Below are 20,626 nucleotides of genomic sequence, written 5' to 3' on the forward strand. Positions count from 1 at the left end.
AGAGACAGAGACAGAGACAGTGATTGCAGGCAATTCAGACCTGTCTCAGTGGTGAGTACAGTTAAGTTCCTTCCTGCATCTCCCTCCCCCTTTTCTCCCTCCAATGGGTTGAGCAGCTCCTGGGAAGAGAGGAGGCACCATTTTGACTGTGTTCCCTGCCAAGGTCACATGTTGAGAAAAACACCTTAAATTCACACGTGGTGCTTAGGAAGCAGTTAGGACTAAGTGTAATCACGAGAGTGGGACCTCCATGGTTTTACACACACACACACACACACACACACACACACACACACACACACTTTCTGAGCAATCCAGTGTGTTGTTGCCCAGACAGACCTCACCAAATGTCAAGCAGACGCTGGACACGGGGGTCTTGAACTTCGCAGCCTCTAGAAGTGTAAGCCAAGTAAGTTTTGGTTCTTTATATTTTTCTATAGCACCAGGAACCACCAGACTAAGACAGCAGGGGAGACTCAGGCTCCAGCCCTCCCTCTCTCTCCACCCTTCCCTGCCCCCGGCTCCCTCCTCCAAATTCCAGACCACCATCCTCCGTACTTGCTCACTCTGACATCGTGATTCGCTACCCAGCTTCTCTCCCTGTGGCCCTCTGTGGGAAACCAGCAGGTTAGAGGGACATGGCCGGGGCCCAGAAACCTCCCAGCCTAACTGGTAGTGACCAATAGCTTGGCTCCTGGAGTTACCTGGATGCCCACACCTCTCTTCTCAAGAGCAGGGAGACAGGTGCCTGAGGTACTTGCTAGGCATCGTCCTTTCCCAGAGAGCCTGCCCCATTCTTTGCTTGGCTGACTTCTACAGGTTTTAAGACCAGATGAAGAGTCCCAGTTTGCTAAGGAAACCTTTCTTCCTCAAGGATACTCAGCCTGGGACTGCTGGGAAGAGATGATTCATGCTCCCCAGGTCTAGGCTGAGCCTGCGCTTAGAAAGTCCTTGCAGATGGAAGAGCAAAGCACCGGCAATCGATTCGCATGACCCTTGACCCTTGTCCTCAGTCTTCTCCACACACATTAGCTTTTATTGATTTCTTTTGAGGCAGGATCTTGCGAGCTGGCTTCAAAGTCATGATCCTCCTGCCTCAGCCTTTGGAGAGCTAAGGATTACAGTGTGTGTCATCATGTCCAGCCCTCCCATTTTAACTTAAAAAAAATTAGTTATTTTATGTATATGGGCATTTTGTTTGCATTCATGTCTGTGTGCAGTGCCCATGGAGGGCAGAAGAGAATATCAGACTCCAGTTACCGGTGCCTGTGAGCTGCCATGTGGTTGCTGGGAATTGAACCTGGGTCCTTTGGAAAAGCAGCCCACGGTCTTATCCTCTGAGTCATCTTTCCAGTTTCCATGTGTTTTATCTTGCTATTATTATTATTATTAATTATTATTATTAGAGACAGGGTTTCTCTGTAGTCTGTGATGGAATTGACTCTGTAGACCAGGTTGGCCTCGAACTCACAGAGATCTGCCTGACTCTGTGTGTTATCTTTTAATAAGTAATACCTTTGCTTAATTTACATGCCATGTGGCTGGGGGAGACACTTTGGTGTAGCAGCTGTCATCTAACAGCTCCCACGGCAGGAGCATGACAGGTGACACCCCTCCTCCCCCTTTACCACCTTCCCCCCAGTGCAGCGCTTCCTGTAGCCGCTCTGAGCCAAGCTTGGGGCACAGTGAGTTTGCTGCTATGGGGCGCCTTCCCACAAGTCATGTGACACCTCCAGCAGTCTCTATGGGTAACCGCTCAGGTACTGTCCTGATGGAAATGTCCTCTTGGAACTGAGCTGAAGTTAGGTTCTGGCTTCCCCACAGCCCTCTTTTTCCCTTCCCTCACAGAAGCCAGATAAAGCCTGTGGGAGTCTCTGAAGAACCCTATCTCCTGGACCAAACAAAAAATAACCAATCCTGGGCCAGAGATGGATCAATGGGTAAAAAATACATTCTGTGAAAGCCGGACAGATGGATTGAGTTCAGTCCCCAGCATCCATGGTGGTGGGGACAACCATGTCCTGCAAGTTGCTTTTCGAGCTCCACCTTTTCACCATGACATGTGTGTACACAGTAACGACAAATAATAAATACCCACCCCACCCCCCACCACTGATCATACTGACCGCCCAGCTGCAGAGGACACCTCAGTCACCTTCCTTCAGTCAGCCCTCACAACCATCCTTTGGTGTATTTTACACATGGGAATCCAGACACAGAGAAGGTAAAATCGTTCTGGGGTGCGCGTGCTCACCATAGAAGGTTCTAGATGTGTCTCTGAGGTGTGACTTTGAGGACCCATTTCACTCCTCTGCACCTCAGTTTTACCGTTTCAATGATGAGGGAGCTAAGCAACGACTCTCGTGTTCCTTTATGCTGGTTACAAAGGTAAGGCTTGCCTCTGAGGAAAAGCAACATAGGAGAAGATGGCATGCAGACCCGTGCATGTGTGGGTGCAGACACGAAGGAGAAGCAAATGTCCCTCGAGGTCTAGGGAAAAGGCCGATTAGGTCCCATCTTCCCAACACTAGACGCTGACACTCTTATGCTCCAGGGCAAGGCTCACGCCACTTCAAGTGTCAGCATCCGCCTAGGGGTTTCTCAGGTTCCACGCTACAAGGGCCCTTCCGCTTTGTCCTCTGCCCCTGTGTCAAGCCGAATATGAGAAATGCCCTTTGCCTTTTTGACCACTGTCCCCATGGCTCTCCTCCACAGGGCCCTCAGCCGGGGTGGGACATGGACTGCGGGCTCCAGGCCACAGTCACCTGCCCAGCAAGCAGCTGCCTCTCACAGAGTAGCACTGTCACCTGCTCCTCGCTCCTCCTACCCTTTAGTCCCCACAGCTGGGAAAACCTCCATTCCTCGTGTTGTTCTGAATTTCATTGGACAGTCTTAGCACACACATGTCTGAGACTGTGAAGAGGCACTTGCTGGAAAATGCAGGCTTTGTTGCTTACTGTTAAGTAGACATGTAACTGCTGGCCTGCTGTTATTAGTCAGCGCTGCCTCGTCACCCCTTGAAAGCCCCCCACCCCCAACACCACCCTCTCTCTCACTTCCAGATTGTCCTGACATTCTAGATTCCAGTTGCTGCCTAGCTGGACGCTGCACCCCTCACCCCAAAACTTGGCAGCGGCTCACACCTGCCATCTAAATCCCTTCAAGACACCTGCTCTTCTGCTAGCTCAGGGCACCTTAGTTTGTGTTCATCTCTGTAATTCCTTCAGCCTGTTCTGAAGCGCATCCTCCCTGCTTTGTTGCTGGTATGGAAGCTGCCTGAAGCACAGGAAGGTTTATGGCTGACCTCAGGGTCCCAGCTTAGATGATGCTAATACCAAGCATTGAGAACTTGCCTTTGATGATATTACCAAAAGCAACCTACAGATACAATGCAATGCCCATCAAAATCCCAGCAAAATTCTTCACAGACCTTGAAAGAACAGTACTCAACTACATATGGAAAAGCACAAAACCCAGGATAGCCAAAACAATCCTATACAATTAAGGAACTTCTGAAGGCATCACAATTCCTGACTTCAAACTCCACTACAGAGCTACAGTACTGAAAACAGCCTGGTACTGGCATAAAAACAGACAGGAGGACCAATGGAACAGAATCGAAAACCCGGACATTTAATCCGCATACCTATGAACATCTGATTTTTGACAAAGAAGCAAAAATAATATAACATGGAAAAAAGAAAGCATATTTAACATGTGGTGCTGGCATAACTGGATATCAAAATGTAGAAGAATGAAAATAGACCTATATCTATTACCATACACAAAACTAAAGTCCAAATGGATCAAAGACCTCAACATAAAGCCAACCACACTAAACCTCATAGAAGATAAAGTGGGAAGTACACTTAAATGCTTTGGCACAGGAGAGCACTTTCTAAATATAACTCCAGTAGCACAGACACCGAGAGAAGCAATTAATAAACGGGACCTCCTGAAACTGAAAAGCTTCTGTAAAGCAAAGGACATAATCAACAAGAGAAAATGACAGTCTACAGAATGGGAAAAGATCTTCACCAACTCCACATCGGACAGAGGTCTGATCTCCAAAATATACAAAGAACTCAAGAAATTGGTCATCAAAGAACAAATAATCCAATAAAAAATGGAATACAGACCTAAACAGAGAACTCTCAACAGAGGATTCTAAAATGGCTGAAAGACACTTAAGGAAATGTTCAACATCCTTAGCCATCAGAGAATTGCAAATCAAAACAACTCCGAGATTCCATCTTACACCTGTAAGAATGGCCAAGATCAAAAACACTGATGACAACTTATGGTGAAGAGGTTGTGGGGAAAAGGAAACACTTCTGTATTGCTGGTGGGAGTGCAAACTGGTACAGCCCCTTTGGATATCAGTGTGGGAATTGCCCCCAAAATTAGGAAACAACCTTCTTCAAGACCCAGCAATACCACTCTGGGGTATATATCCAAAGGATGGTCAATCGTACCACAAGGACATGTGCTCAACTATGTTCATAGCAGCATTGTTTGTCATAGCCAGAACCTGGAAACAACCTAAATGCCTCTCGACTGAAGAATGTGGTACATTTACACAATGGAATACTACACAGCAGAAAAAGACATATTGAAATTTACAGGCAAATGGATGGATCTAAAAAATATCATATTGAGTGAGGTAAATCAGACCCAGAAAGACAAATAAATATCATACGTACTCACTCATAAGTGGCTTTTAAACATAAAGCAAAGAAAATCAGCCTACAATTCACAATCCCAGAGAACCTAGACAACAATGAGGACCCTAAGAGAGACATACATGGATCTAATCTACAAGGAAAGTAGAAAAAGATAAGATCTCCTGAGTAAATTGGGAGCATGGGGACATGGGGGAGGGGAGAAGAAGGGAGGAGAACAGCGAAAAATGTATAGCTCAATAAAATCAATTAAAAAAGTAAAAAAGCAACAAAAATTTGCCTTTGGTGGTGGATTGGGACTCAGAGGACTGACAATGGGAAGAGGCCCTGGACGTGGGGATCCGCTCTGCACTCCTCAGAGATCTGGACATGGGGTCTCACTCTGTACTGCTCAGAGATCTGGACATGGGGTCTCATTCTGTACTCCTCAGTGATCTGGGGTCATTTCCAGCCTTCCCCTTGCATAGACCTAAGGAAGCCAATACTTCTGAAGCATGTCTCTAACCTGCTCTTTACTCCGTAGTTGGAAGCTGGGGAAGATGTGGTGTGGATTTCTAGGCAGAGCTGAGCAGCAGCCCCAGGCTTACCTTGCCGTGGAGTTCTTTAGGACAAAGTAGCTCCCATAAAGATGCCCTGCTCTGGGGAAATGTACCTTCCTCTCTGCCCTCTAGTCTCCATAGCTACCCAACTTATCTTTAGATACCCAGAAGTTGTAAAGGGGGCCCTTACCACTCTCGGGGGTGCTAATCTATGCAGATGAGGCAGCCCCAACTAAGATTCAGAGAGTTACCCAGGGAGAAGCTGATTGGTTGGAAGCATCACCCCAGCCCCTGGCATCCATTTTGCAATGTTTGGGTGAAAAGTTCCATTTCAAGCCCCATCCCTTGGGAGTTACCTCAGTCCAGACTCCACCTCTGAGAAAGCCCGCCAAACGGTGACCCCTCCCCCGGAGAACGAACACATTGTCTTTCTGGTTCTTCTTCCCTCTCCATGTTTTCCCGGAGGTCTACCAGGGAGCTGGCATCCATTAAACCTGGTCTTTTTCTAATTTGGTTTGATTTAGTCTGATTTGGGTTATTGTGTTGGTGGAGAGGCTTATTGGGCTGAAAAAATTTTACAGAAGCAACAAGCATTTGACCAGTCTTGAAGTTCTGTTTTATGCTGCATTCACAAGCTGACCTAGAATGGATATCACTCACAGACATTGTTGCCCTAGAGAGAGACAAGACCTGACTGCTCCTGGGCAGAGAGTATACTCCACATGGAGGCTTCCCCTCACTTTCCACAGGGCCCTTTTGGACTTTAGAGTTTATGCAGCATGACACCTTCATTAAGATTCACTTTGCTCTGGGTTAAAGAGGTCATCATGGGGGCAGCCATATTAGCAATGGCAGAAAACCAGAGGCCCAGGAAGAGATCAGAAAAAGCAGAAAGGCAAGGCAGGGGAGGGGAGAACTGAGTCAGGGAAGCCAGCAATCACACAGGGGGGTGGAGCAGGTATAATGGTCTGCTCAGTCCCTTTAGGAGACAAGCCATGCCCACTGAGGAAGCTGATCTTCAGCTTCCAACTTGAATTTCCACCTCACTCTCCAAGAGGCAGCTTCTGTCTATCCCTTTCCCCCACTTCTCTCCTTCCCTCATCTCTGTTTCTCTCTCTCTCTCTGCTCCTCTCCCCTTCTCCCCTTTCCCTTCCATAACCCACTAAATAAATATCCAACCTCACTCTGCATGGCATGCCTATCCATGTCTCTGTCTCTTGCCCGCAGTGTGGCTCCCTGCCACCAACCAGCTGCCTTTGTAGACCTGAGGCATGGTCTCATGGCGTGCCCATATGTCCGTCTCTCCTTGTGGGACTGGCTGCCCCATTGAGGTCTCTCACCTACCACATGGCCCCTGCCTGAGACTCACTGCCCCTCTCTGTCACCACTACTGCTGCCAACAAGATTGGTCGGATCCATGAGGCAGCTTTCAATTCCAGCCTCTTGCTCCCCTTTGTGGCTTGTGGCTTGTGGCATGGTGGCTTAGTGACAGGGCAGATCATGCCTCTAGGTCTTTCTTATGATTAAACTTAAAATCCCTGCAGTCAAAAATTGTGGCTTTTCCATACAACATGTGACCGCTGCCATTTTGAATGAGGTCAGGAGACCTTACCACTGTCTTTACTGAGGTCAGGTTACTTCACTGCCATCTTAATTGAGAGCCAGGTCAGGTGATAAAGTTCCGCCATCTTTACTGAGGTATTCCCTGTCTGGTCGCCCAGTGCAGACTCTGTTGCATGTGTGTTTTGCGCAGTGGCATGACTTTAACAGGGCCCACCAAGAGCATCCACTTCACCCAATTCCTGATCACTCTGTGTGTGTGTTCATACATGTAACTTAAATGTACCTATGTTTACTGTTAAATACTATAATTGTCTGTTCATTGCATCTCATTTCAGACTACAAAAACAATGTCTCATGTTTTAAACTGGTATGTACTTTTAAGTCTCTTACAAAAATACTTTATATTTAATCCAACCCTGCTTTACCTGTTAAGTTGAGAACCAGTGCAGTCAAGCTTGGACCCAGCTCTCCAGGTTCCTCCTATACTGTAGTTATACCTGACAAACAGCCCTCAACTGCTCAGAGATCTGAGGAATATGGCATTTAAATATTTAATTATTAAAAAACTTTTCATAACAAAAAGAGACAGGTTGGCTCCTAGCAGCAGCACTCTACTCCCTCCAAAGAATACAGAAGACAGATGGGCACAGAACAACATCCATCCACACTTCATTTCAACTGACAAGCACTGACCACTGGGAAAAAAACTGCCCTTCATCTAAATTGAAGATCTCCTGATGTGGACAGAATTGCTGAAATTGAGAGCCTAGCTGCTCAGGTCAAGGTAGGCTTGTCTTCCTACAGATTTCTTAGCCCCCAGGATCTTCTGGAGCCTGGCAGGCCCTGCACTAAATAGCAAAAGGCAAATATGACCTTCAGCGACCATGGAAGACCCTGAGGAGTAGCTCTAGGTGTCAACCAAGTAAGTTCTCTGTTGTTTTTTAATCAGTAACTCAAGTAAGATTTTATCCTTCTCAAAGATAACTGATGCAGTTTGACAGCTGAGAGGTTTTGTCAGTTTAAAAGGACAACCTCACCAAACAAATTTCAGTAAAATACAAGTTAAGGTGTGTACCTGCAAGTTATAAAGGTGTGAGGACAAATACAAGTTATCAAATTCCTTTCTTCCTCTGCCTTTCGTAGTCTTAAAAATACTTTTCATTGTGCAAAAAATAACTGTCACAGTCATTCAGCTGCTGTTTAAAACATATGTTTTCACAAACCCAAAGAATTCTTCTGAGTTCCAGGGAGCCAAATTGAAGTATCCACCTTAAGCAGGTCGGATATACCCCCCTCAATTCCCTGGTCCTAATTTTTTTTCCCTTAACTTAACTTTGTCCTCTGTTCTGCCAATACCTTAAATAGGTGTAAGAGACACCAAACATTTCCATACTACAAACACAGAACAGTAGCAAAGAGACCAGCTATGCCAGGATGTGACCAGCACCCAGCTTTCTCAAGATCCCCTCACCAAGATGACACCCACAAATAAGCAGGAAGCAGTCTTGAGAATCTGCACCCTAATTCCTTTAACCTGTTGTGCCTAAACACCCGACTTTTTGTTATAAAAAAGGATGGGAATGCAATGGTCTGCTCTGTCCCTTTAAGAGACAAGTCACACCCACTCCCTCCCCACCACCAAGGAAAGCTGATCTTCAGCTTCCAACTTGAGTTCCTTCCTTTTCCATCTCCCTCTCTAAGAGGCAGCTTCTGTCTCTCCCTTCTCCCTGCTTCTTCCCTCCTCTCTTGTTTCTCCCCTCTCTCTTTCTTTCTCTCTCTCTCTCTCCTCCTCTCCCCTTCTTCCCTTTCCCCCTCCAAAACCCACTAAATAAATATCCAACTTTATTCTGCAAGACATGCCTATCCATGTCTCTGTCTCTTGCCCCTGCATGGCTCCCTGCCTGAGACTGGCTGCCCCACGTGGCCTACTGAAGCCACTTGGGAAACCTGCAGCATTTTATTTTTACCATTACAGCAGGCATGGGCAGGAGGGCGGCAGGACGGGTGTGTGGGGTGGGGTGGTGAGGGGGTTACGGGCAGCAGAGATGGGGTGAAGCAGGCTGCTGGATGCTGCATGCAGGCAGGAGGAGAGGCAGGTCTTGCCTGGGAGGGTTGGGTAGTGGCTTCAGCTCTGGGTGTGTCTGTGGGGAATGGATGGAGCAGAGGAAGTCCTTAGGGGAAGCTCGCGCACTGAACTCTTACATTTGAGAAGGAGGTTGGCTGCTGGCATGGGCCTTGCTGGAGTCCAGGTAGTAGAAGAAAGGTCTAGAACTCATGACAGTTTTCCATATGCATGTTCCTTCAGCCGTTGTCATCCTTCTTTGGCCCATCCTCCCTGGTTGTGTGAGGCCATGGGGGCCTGTTGGACCCTTCCAGAGTGCCCCTCCCACCTCTGACCGCTCACCCTAGGACCTGAGCACACAAGCCTCTGGTGCTCCTCCCAGCAGCCAGGAGCAGGGACGTGCTTGTCATTCCTCACTCTGCCACCCCACCCCCCAAAGCCATCATGGTTGATTTCCCACCCATTTCTCAGAGCAAGCTAGATGGAAACTTAACTGGAAACATCTCCTTACTTCCTTGTTCCTTTTGGCAGCTGGGCTGTTTGTTTCAGTCGCAGCCCCAAATCCCCGCAGTGCCAGCGCCCTCCAGAATTAGAGACCCACCCAGTCTGCCTCATGAGACTGGAGGTCAAGTGGGGAGCAACTGCCCCAGGTGCACAACTGTGAGATTTTCCAGCTGCCAAGACCTCTATGATCCCCCTAACCAGAGCAGCATCCACAAAGAGAGCTCCGAAGATCAAAGCCAGACTGCTCTCTCTGGAGCAGCACAAGGTAGACCTGGGCCTCAGGCCGCCATGAGCCAGGCTGACTTGCTCCCTACTGGGCCCGGGGCTGATTTCATGGCGGCAAAGGGTAAATGGTTTACCTTGCTGAACCTCAGTGTTGCTTAGGAGCCCAGAGGGACCAGCCCCAGTCAACCTTTCTTCCTTGGTGTGGTTATGTGGCGCTCAAGCAGGGTCTGGGAAAAAGTGCTGAAGGAGTTACTTGAAATGGGGGGCTAAACCTGTGTGGCAGAGATTTGGCTTGGCCTGTTTGCTCTGCCAACAACGTATTGTTCTCACACGCTTTTGCTTTGCTGACTCTGTTCCCAAGCCTAAAATGCACTTCCTCTTCCTTCATATGCCTACCTGACAGAAGTGTGTGAGTGGTAGTCCTCGTTGTGCACGTACATGTGTGTGTGCATGCGTGCACGCATGTATATGTGTGCGTGTATGTGCACATGTGTACATGTTCGTGATGGCCGGGATTAAACCTGGGTGTTCTTCTTCAGGAGCTGCCCACTCTTTAAAAAAGTATTTTGCTTTTTTTTTTTTGGATGTGTTTCTGAAGGTACATATGTATGTGGCATTGTATCTTCTGGCGCTGGAGTTACAGGTGGTTGTGAGCCGTCCTGTCGGTGCTGGGAACCGAACCCAGGTCCTCTGGAAAGTCAGTCAGTGCTCTGCACTGCTGAGCATCTCGCCAGCCCTTCATTTGATGTTTTTGAGGCAGGGTCATTCACTAGCCTGGGGCTCAGCAATCAGGCTGGGCCACCTGGCTATCAAGCCCAGGGACTGGATCCTCCAGCAATTTCCTCCCCAACACTAGGATGGCGGCTTCTTCTTCTTCTTCTTCTTCTTCTTCTTCTTCTTCTTCTTCTTCTTCTTCTTCTTCTTCTTCTTCTTCTTCTTCTTCTTCTTCTTCTTCTTCTCTCTCTCTCTCTCTCTCTTTCTCTCTCTCTCTTTCCCTCCTTCCCTCCTTCCCTCCCCTCCCTCCCTCCCTCCCTCCCTCCCTTCCTCCCTCCCTCCCTCCCTCCCTCCCTTATAGACCAGGTTGGTCTCAGACTCACAGAGACCCACCCCTCTCTGCCTCCTGAGAGCTGGATTTAAAGGCGGGCGCCACCACCACTCAGCCTGACTTTTTCTAATGTGGGTCCTAGGTTTGGAACACGGGTCTGAAGTGCTGAAGTGGCCAGCACACTACTGCCTGAGCCTTCTCTGTAGCTCTCCATGTTTCTCTGTCCCACAACACCCAATTTCCCACTTAAACTTTTCTATCCCCAATATTCTCTGCTTTTGTTTTCATGTGGCATGTCTTCTAGTATGACCCTTTCCTGAATAAGCCTCCTCCCACCTCGTGACCCTGTCCTAGGTCTCTGACCTCTATGACTTGACTCCAGCTTAAACACACAAATCTAAAACGTGAGGCTAGAAACCACCTATGAGACAGGAGATGAAGCATTTGTCTGCGTAAGCCTGGGGTTGCGTCATTTAAATATTTTCCAGTTCCACCCATTTTCCTACAAATTTCATTTCTCCTTACAGCTGAACAAAAGTCCATTGTAGCACTTGGGAGGCACAGGCAGGAGGATCTCTGTGAGTTCAAGGCCAGCCTGGTCTACAAAGTTCCAGGAGGGGCCAGAGCTACACAGAGAAACCACTGTGTATGTGTGTTTGATGGATATGTATACATATATGATATGTATACGGCTACATTCCTATGGTCACCCTCCCACTGGTGGGCGTCTGAGTGGTTCCCATTTCCTATGAATAGAACAGCAGTGAACATGGATATGAGGTTTCTGTGTCAGGATGTGGAATTCTTTGGGGAAATACCAAAGAGTGGTATTATTTTATTTTAGTTTTACTTCTTGAGACATGGTCTCACTGTAGCCCTGGCTGGCCTGGAGCTCTCAGGACCTGCCTGCCTCTGCCTCCCTAGTGCTGGGATTAAAGGTGCCTGCCCGTGTACTCAGCAACATTTGCTACTGACAAATTTGCATAGACTTATAAGGTGCAACTGAATAGCTTCTTTGTTGTCGTTTTTTCAAGACAAAGTTTCTGTGTGGCTTCTGCTCTGTAGACCAGGCTGGCCTCGAGCTCACAGAGATCCGCCTGCTTCTGCCTGGGATTAAAGGCGTGCACACCCACTGTCCAGCCACAACTTAATGTTTTAATAATGGGTGCACCATGAAATGGCTACATTGAGATGTGTATTACTTCACACTATGTATTTCTTGTAGAGAGAATACTTACATGTACTCTCATAGCAATTTCCAAGCATATAGTTACTGCTCACGGGATGATATACACACCTTTAACTTATTTCACCAATTTTACTGAAATTTCGTGTCCTTTGATCAACACCTCCTTAACCTGCCCAACCCCAGCCTTTAGAGACCACCTTTAGAGCATGGGCTTTTTTAGAGTCCGCATAAATGTGATTGTTCAGGGTTTTTCCGTGCTTGACTTTTTCACTTAACACGATATCCTCCAGGTTCCTCAATGTTGCCGCAAAGGACAGGACACCATTGTCTGTGTGGCTGAATAATATATTTTTCTGTTCATATGCACCGTATCTTCTGTATCTGTCCCTGTACACCCATTGCTAAGGGACACGAGGTTGTTTCTGTCTCTTGATGGTGGTGAGTGATGTTGCAGTAGGCACAGAGAGTAGCTATCTCTTCAACATTCTGATTTGACATTCTTTGGACCAACACCCACTGGCAATGAGATCGCTGAATCATGTGGTTGTTGTGCTTTTAATTTCTTGAGGAATTTCTGTATCATTTTTCCCAGGATGGCCATGCTAAACCTTATCTTCCTGCCCCCTGAGCTCGTGTGAGGGTTCCCTTTTCTCCACATCCTTACCAACACTTACCCTTCTTCTTCTTTTATTTTTTAAGATTTATTTATTTACTTTTTAATAAAGTTTTATTTATTATGTATACAGTATTCTGGGTATGCCTGCAATGCAGGCCCAAAGAGGGTACCAGAATGCATTACAGATGGTTGTGAGCCACCATGTAGGTGCTGGGAATTGAACTCAGCACCTTTGGTAGGGCAGTCGGTGATCTTAATCTCTGAGCCATCTCTCCAGCCCAACACTTGCCCTTCTGTTAGTTAACGGCCATTCTAATGAGCAGGAGGCTTTAGTTCACTGTGGTTTTAATGTTTATTCTCTGGCTAATAGTGGTGTCAAGTGGTTTTTTTTTTTTTCCCCAAATGCCCGTTGGCTATTTGCAGTCATACTTCTGAGAAATGCCTGTTCTGATACTCTGCCTATTTTTAAATCAGGGATTTGTTTTCTTATGATTGAATTGTTTGACTTCCGCATAGATTTTGCATGTAAGCCCATATCGGGTGTACAGCAGGCAGCTGTCCCCACCCCCACCCCATCCAAAGACATCGCTTGCCTGCGCCATTTTCTTTCCTGTGCAGGTGTTTCATTGTGACTGTACAACCCTACATGCTCTTTTTTTTTGCTTTTGTTGACTTTGCTGTTGGGGTCAACGCCAAGAATCCAGGTTGGTGTCACAGAAACACCTTTGTGGCTTCACCTCATAGTTTCAGGCCTAGTAGCTTTGTCTTTCATCTGCCCTGAGATGATGTATTTGGTGTGAGGAGAGAGTTCATCCTTCTGTCTGTGGTAACCTCTCAGCACTCCATGGAAGAGACTGTCCTACCACATGGCTCTTGGCATCTTAGGAAAGTCAGTTTATTTCTTGGATCCTTATGCTCTTCCACTGGTCTGTGCCTTTGTTTTGGATCAGTGCCAGACTATTGTCATTACTGAGTTTGTAGAGTTTGGGAAAGATTGAAATGCTAATCACAGCAGATGCTCAATAGTTACTGCATGTGTGCACATGTGTACTCATGCATGTGTGTGTGTTTGTATGTGTGTGCCTGTATATGTGAGTCTGTGCATGTGTGTGCATGTGTGCGTGTGGTTGCTTTCAATAATAACCAACAATGGGGCCAGGGAGAAGGCTCAGTTGGCAAAGGACTTGCGGCTCAAGCCTGAGAACAGGTCCCCAGAATCTGGAAGCAGGTGACTATAATCCCAGCGCTCTTATAGCAAGATGGAGATGGAGACAGGAGGATTCTCATCTGCTTGAGGGCTGACTAGCCAGGCACAACAAAAGACTGTCTCGTATAAGGTGGAAGGCAAGGATGCATCCGTTAGCATGCACGAATGCATGGGTGCCACATGTGTGCACACACACATACACACAGAAATTAAATTTTTAAAGGAGAGAGAAAATCAGAAAAACACAGAAGGGTGGGACAGTGGGGAGCCTGGTAGGAATGAGGTTGGCCTGGACTCCATGGCCGTGAGCCTGCTCCCCCAGCTGGCTATTTTTGTTCCATTCTGACAGCTGTGCAGGAGGTGACTTAAAATACTGCCCTTTAGGAGACTTTGACTGCTTTCAGCTGGGGACTACTAAGGGCACAGAGGTTGTGTGGCCTTCAGCTGCCCTCTGGAGGACCATGAGGAGCTAAACGGTTGGTGGCAGGCAGTGCCCTGTGTACAGAGGCCGGCTCTTCTCTGTCTCAGGATCTCAGGGAAGGAGGAGGCTGTCACTCACCAGCCTTTATGGGCAACATGGACTGTATCCTGAGAAGAGGTGGGAAAAAGTGAGGGTCCCAAAACCTGGTGGCCGACGTTAGTTAGGGAACTGCAGAGGGAAATGGAGGGGAAGCAGAGTTAGGGGCATCTGAGTGTGACAGTGGTGTCAGGACATCTGAGTGTGACAGTGGAGTCAGGACATCTGAGTGTGACAGTGGAGTCAGGGGCATCTGAAGTGTGACAGTGGAGTCAGGGGCCTCTGAGTGTGACAGTAGAGTCAGGACATCTGAGTGTGACAGTGGAGTCAGGACATCTGCGTGTGACAGTGGAGTCAGGGGCATCTGAGTGTGACAGTGGAGTCAGGACATCTGAAGAGTGTGTCAGGGAGGAGGGTAGGGCACTGGGTGGATATGATGAGGACCAGAGTTTGTTAAGTGTAAGAAAAAAATGATCTTTAGCCGGGTGGTGGCACACACCTTTAGTCCCAGGACTGGGAAGGCAGAAGCAGGCAGATCTCTGCGAGTTTGAGGTCAGTGTGGTCTACAGAGTGAGTGCCAGGAGATTCGAGGCTACACAGAGAAACCCCATCTCCAAACAAACAAATAAAACAAAAATAAGAGCTGAAAGAAAAGAGAAAAGGTCTTTTAATGGTCATCAAAACCCGGGAGATATTGATGACTTCCCTTGCTCCCCCTTCGCAGAAAGGGCTCTGCCAGCACTGTACAGCACCTGGAGGGGGCGCTGTAGAGTTGCGATCCATAACCACGTGTGAGGTCAACTCTGGTGCTGGTTCTCAGGAGCTGTGCACCTTCTGGGGAGAAAGTGTGCCACACTGGGCACTTTTTGGGCTCTTGTGCTGGCCTGCTAGCAAGCCCCCAGGTTCCTCCTGCCTCTGCTTCCCCAGCCCCTCCCCCACATACCCCCAGTGCCAGGATTGAAGGGGTGCACCTCCATGCCTACATTTGCATGTGTTTTGAGTCAAAAGAGGGTGTTCCTGTTTGTTCAGCAAACTCTTCATTGACTCAGCAATCTTCCCAGCCCTTCAAACTTTATTTTTAGATTAAAAGTGTGTGTGTGTGTGTGTGTGTGTGTGTGTGTGTGTGTGTGGGTCTGTGTGTGTCTTGCTTGCATGTATATCTGTCTGTGTACCAGGTGCCTGTCTGGCGCCTACAGAGACCAGAAGAGGATGTTGGAAACCCTGGAACTGGAGTTCCCAATGGTTGTGAGGTACCGTATGGGTGCTGGGAATCAGACCGAAGTCCTCTGTGGGAACAGTCAGTGCTTTTAACTCCCAAGCCATCTCTCAGCTCTCCAGCCACTCTCTAAAGCTCTGCAGCAATGCTCAGGCCCTAAAAGCACTGGGCCGCACCTCCCCCGGCTCCACTTCCGATCAGTTCCCACAGCGGTGCTGAGTGTAGTGGGGAGGTGTGGATGTGTCCGGAGGTCCCCTCAGGCAGGATTCTGGAGGTCTCCTCTCTGCCTCTCTGTCACTGCGGGCCTTGACACAGTGGCTATCTTCTCAAGAGAGCCTGTCAGCATCAGTGACTCACCTAGGCAGATAAATCTTCACTCTTAAACTTTTTAATATAAAATGATACTATGTTAGAAAAAAAGAACAAAGACAAAGAAAGGGAAGAAAAAAGAAGGAAGGTTAAGTGGGGGAGAGGAGTTGGTGAGGGGAGGGTAGAGGAATCGTTAAAACTAAGGATGTTTGAAAAAGCCATACGGAAACCTACTATTTTATAAGCTTCCAATGTGCCCATATAAAAGGGTTTAATTGGAGTGATTCTATAAAGGGGAAGACACCCTTCCCAGATGCCACAATTGCCAAATAAAAATCTCTGTGCCACGTGCGGGACACCTCCCTCAAGTTGTAGGTCAGAGGTGTCCCAGACCCCCAGATAGCCTTTTCATTTTTTCTGCCTGTGTCTGGCCGCAGTCAGAGTCCTGATCACACAGCAGCAGGGGCATGGAAAATGAGTTTAACGCTGTTATTGTATTTCCCACCCAAAGCCTCAGCTACGATGCTGCCCTGACCTGATTCCCGCTCCCCCACTACCCCCCCCCCCACACAGCCTTGCTCCTTCCCTGCCCAGTGTGGCCTTGGCACGGGCTGGGAAGACTCCCTGCTGTCCTCATGCCTCCTGATGCCTCATTCCCACCCCTCCCATGCAGGGCTCTCAGGAAGGTTCCAGAATGTTCCAAGCCCTGCTTGTTGGCCCTTGTATGGCAGAGCCCTCATCCTAGTTCCCTGACCTGTGCTTCCTTCCACTCCTGCACACTCTTCCACGCTCACGGGCTCCTCTGCCTGCGGCAGAAGCAGAGAAGTCACGTTGTCCAGCTCAAGTTTGGAATTCACCCCATGGAGACGCCAGGGTCTGAGGGATGAGGGCTGGACACAAGACAAGGCTTGCTCAAGGACACAGGTGACCTGGAAAAGCATCAGGCTGATGTCTCAAGTTCTTTTGGGGGAGCAGGGTGGGAAATATTAATCAGAGACTCAGATTAGGGGCTACATAAGAAACTGCATTTCCAGGGCCTTGAGTTGGCAGCCTGGTGTTTTGGTGCCTACAGAGGTATGATGACATTCTTTCATCTCCAGGAAAGGATGCTCCAGTTTTGGGTCAGCTTTGCAGCTAACCACTAGCTTCTGGAATCTTCTCAGAAAAACACTCAATATTACAGGAATGTGAGTGAAGGGGGCAAATTCTAGGCCTCAGCAAAGGATCGGTCAAAATGAAGTCACAGACAGGACAGCATGTCACCCCCGTCTTTCACTTTTAAAATTAATTTATTTTTAAATTTTATTTTATAAACTTTTTTCATAAAAAATCTCTTGCAAGTAAATAAAAACATCTCACACCAAGATTAACCAGACCCAAAGTCTGTTCAGCTCTATGAAGTCCTGACAGTTGGAAGAGGCATCAGACGGGCAGCGGGGAGCTTTATGTTCAGTCTTACATCTTCAGACTAGGGCACATTTTTACCCACTTATCCACCACCCAAAACAAAGAAAAAAAGCCCCCAAACATGACGGAACTAGAGTTAGAAAAACACTTAGATGTGCACCCACTCTCATAGCTCACATCCATTCCCCTCGCTCATTCCCTCCTCATCCTCTTACGTTTAGCCTTTCGTGTTCTCTCTCTCTCTCTCTCTCTCTTTCTTTTGTTTTTTCGAGACAGGGTTTCTCTGTAGCTTTGAAGCCTATCCTGGAACTCGCTCTTGTAGACCAGGTTGGCTTAGAACTCACAGAGATCCGCCTGCCTCTGCCTCTTGAGTGCGGGGATTAAAGGCGTGCACCACCCCCGCCCTGCGTGTTCTCTTTTCTTATATGTTTTACTGGACCCATCCACACATCTGTTTACATGTGTGTGTACATTATTGTCTAGATTCCACATATGAGAGAACCTGTGATTTTCCCCCAAGGTTGTGTGACCCTCTTAACATTATACAACTCTATTGTCTTGCGATTTTCGGAACTTCATTTTTCTCTAGAACAGAGTACAACGTTTTCATTATCCATTCATCGGTTGACGGGAAATAAGGCTGGCTCCAATTCTTTGCTATAGTGAACAAAGCAACAATAAAACAGGGGTGCAGATACCCCATTAGTGCAGATGGTAGAGTGTGGAACTCTCTGGATATAGGCTCAGGACTGAAATAAAGGGGTCATGCGGTAGTTCTAGTTTTAATCTGAGGAATCTCCAAGCCGATTTTCACAATGGCTGTATTGATTTGCACCCCCAGCAGTAGTGAATAGGGGTTACTTTCCTTCCACGCCCCCCCAACACTGCTGTCAGATTTGTTGATGATAGATAGCTATTCTGAGTGGGGTGAGGTGCTATCTCAAAGAAGCTTTAACTTGCATTTCTCTGATGGCTGGGGAAATTAAATGCTTTAAAAATAATTATTGACCATTTATGCATACTTTGGGAAAACTGTCCACTCAGCTACTTTTCCCATTCGTTTTTGGTAGTTTTACTGCTTTCGTGTTTAATTCAATTCTTTGTAAACTCTGGATGTCAGCCCTTTGTCTGCAGCATAGCTGGTGAAGACTTTCTCCCTTTCTGTGGGTTGTGCTTTGCTTGTTTCCTGTGCTGCACAGAAGCGTCATTGTCATGTAGCCCCATCTCTTGTCACTCGGGCTCGGGTCCTGCTCTGTTGGGGTGCTGTCCTGCCCGCTGTGTCTTGAAGGGCGTCTCTGTGTTTGCTTTCAAAAGCTTCAGCACCTAAGGTTCTTTATTTATTTATTTATTTATTTATTTGGGGGGGGGGTGGTTTCTCTAGACAGTATTTCTCTGTGTAACAGAGCCCTTTGACTGTCCTGGAACTCACTCTGTAGAGCAGGCTGGGCTTGAACTCACAGAGATCCACCTCCCTCTGCCTCTCGAATGCTCGGATTAAAAGGTGGGCACCACCACATCCGGTGTGGCTCAGGTTTTCAATCAAGGCCATTGATCCATTTTTGAGTTGACTTTTGTACCAGGTAAAACATACACCAGTTGATCTTCTCCCGGTGGAGGCCCAGTTTCGGCAGCACCATTTGTTGAACACGCTATCTTTTTTTTCCCAAAGTATGTTTTTACCTCCTTCCTCAAAAATTAAGTGGTCATAGCTTGGTCATTTTATAACTGGGTCTTCTATTCCATCGGTCTGCCCATCTGTTTTTATGTCAGTAGCAGGCTGACATTATTGCTACAGGCCTAGAGTAAGACGTCTTTACAGAAGAAGCCTAACCCACATGGGCCGAGGTAGCTCAGTGCTAAAGCGCGTGTTTGACTTGCACAGGTGCTAGTTCAACCCCCAACACCACTTTAAAAAAAGAAAAAGAGGAAGGGGAGGAGGAGAGAAAAGGAAATCGGGCCCCAAAGTTAAGGTAGCAAAAGGGATGGACGTGACATGAAGGCAGAGGGGCCAAGCCTTTTTACCCCATTGGAGCCCACTCTATAGCTGCAGGTCCAAGGAAGGAGTCACTATTTTCAATAAAAATGGCTTCCAATCTTGAAAAAGTAACCTAGGCCACCATTATTGTTATAACCCAGACTCAAGTGTTATCTACAGTGTTTCTAGTCAGGCACTGTGTACTGCCCTGTGTGTGATCGGCCTGCAGCATGGGAGGAGGACAGGGTTTATTTAGCTTCCCCACCTTCTAACAGGAAGAGGGAGGAGGAGGAGGAAGGTATAAAGCTGCATAATCCAGGAAGCTTCTCAGAGGTGGGCGGGTCTCTGCGCGCACTGGGGAAAGAACATCTATCAGACAGCTGTCAATGAACCAAAGCAAAACGTAGCATCAAAAGAGGAGAAGAGGCAAAGGCAGTTTGGAAAGAATGTTATGTGTGCTTACAATCTTCCAGCCACTTGATGGACAAGTGTGTCATCCCAGTGTTAGTTTCTTAGGGATCCTCTGGGATGCCCAGAGAGTTGAGCCACGCAGAATGTATGGAACTGCAAGGTCCCTTGCCTTAGCCACAGTCCCTTACATAGGTGGGTCCCCACCCCTTGCTCTTCAGAATCCCCTGGCAACTCCTCCTAGGGTTAGAACTACAGCAGCAGTCTGAGTCAATGTTTGTGAACGTTAGACCAGTCAGTGCTGCTACAACCTTCATCTCACAGACTTGTTCCAGAGAGACATCGTGTGTGTGTGTGTGTGTGTGTGTGTGTGTGTGTGTGTGTGTCCTCAGAGCCCGAGGAGACCACCGTGTACAGCGTGTGTGAGAGAGTTCTTCTTAGGAAATCACTAGGTAAAAAAGCATGAAACGGCATCTAGTTGAACTGGTTCCTATGTAAATATAAAGACCAGCTGGGCAGTGGTGGCGCATGCCTTTAATCCCAGCCCTCAGGAGACAGAGGCAGATGGATCTCTGAGTTCGAGGCCGGCTTGGTCTACAGAGTGAGTTCCAGGACAATCTCAAAAGCTACACAGAGAAACCCTGTCTTGAAAAACCAAAAAGAAAGGAAGAAAGAAAGAAGGAAGAAAGGAAGGAAGGAAGGAAGGAAGGAAGGAAGGAAGGAAGAAAGAAAGAAAGAAAGAAAGTCCCACACGTCAACATCCACCACTATCATGGGAGGTCCCAACCATTTTGGCTTACCTTATGTGTCATAGACAATCTCATTCCACCCTCCATGAAATCACCTCCACCACCTCCCCAACACCATAGCGGAAGTCCAGCTGCATCTCTTTCTGGATTCTGGTGTAGTAGGAATGTTTCATGGCCCTTTAACTGTGTAAGTGCTACCACTTATTAGGTGTATTATCTATCTATCTATCTATCTATCTATCTATCTATCTATCTATCTATCTATTATCAATCTATCATCTATCTATCTATCTATCTATCTATTATCAATCTATCTATCTATCTATCTATTATCTATCTATCTATTATCAATCTATCATCAATCTATCATCTATCTATCATCAATCTATCATCTATCTATCTATCATCTATCT

The sequence above is a fragment of the Alexandromys fortis genome, unplaced genomic scaffold (assembly GCF_014885135.2).
Source record: "Alexandromys fortis isolate MF-2015 unplaced genomic scaffold, M_Fortis_MF-2015_v1.1 scaffold_119, whole genome shotgun sequence".
Classification (NCBI taxonomy): Eukaryota; Metazoa; Chordata; class Mammalia; order Rodentia; family Cricetidae; genus Alexandromys; species Alexandromys fortis.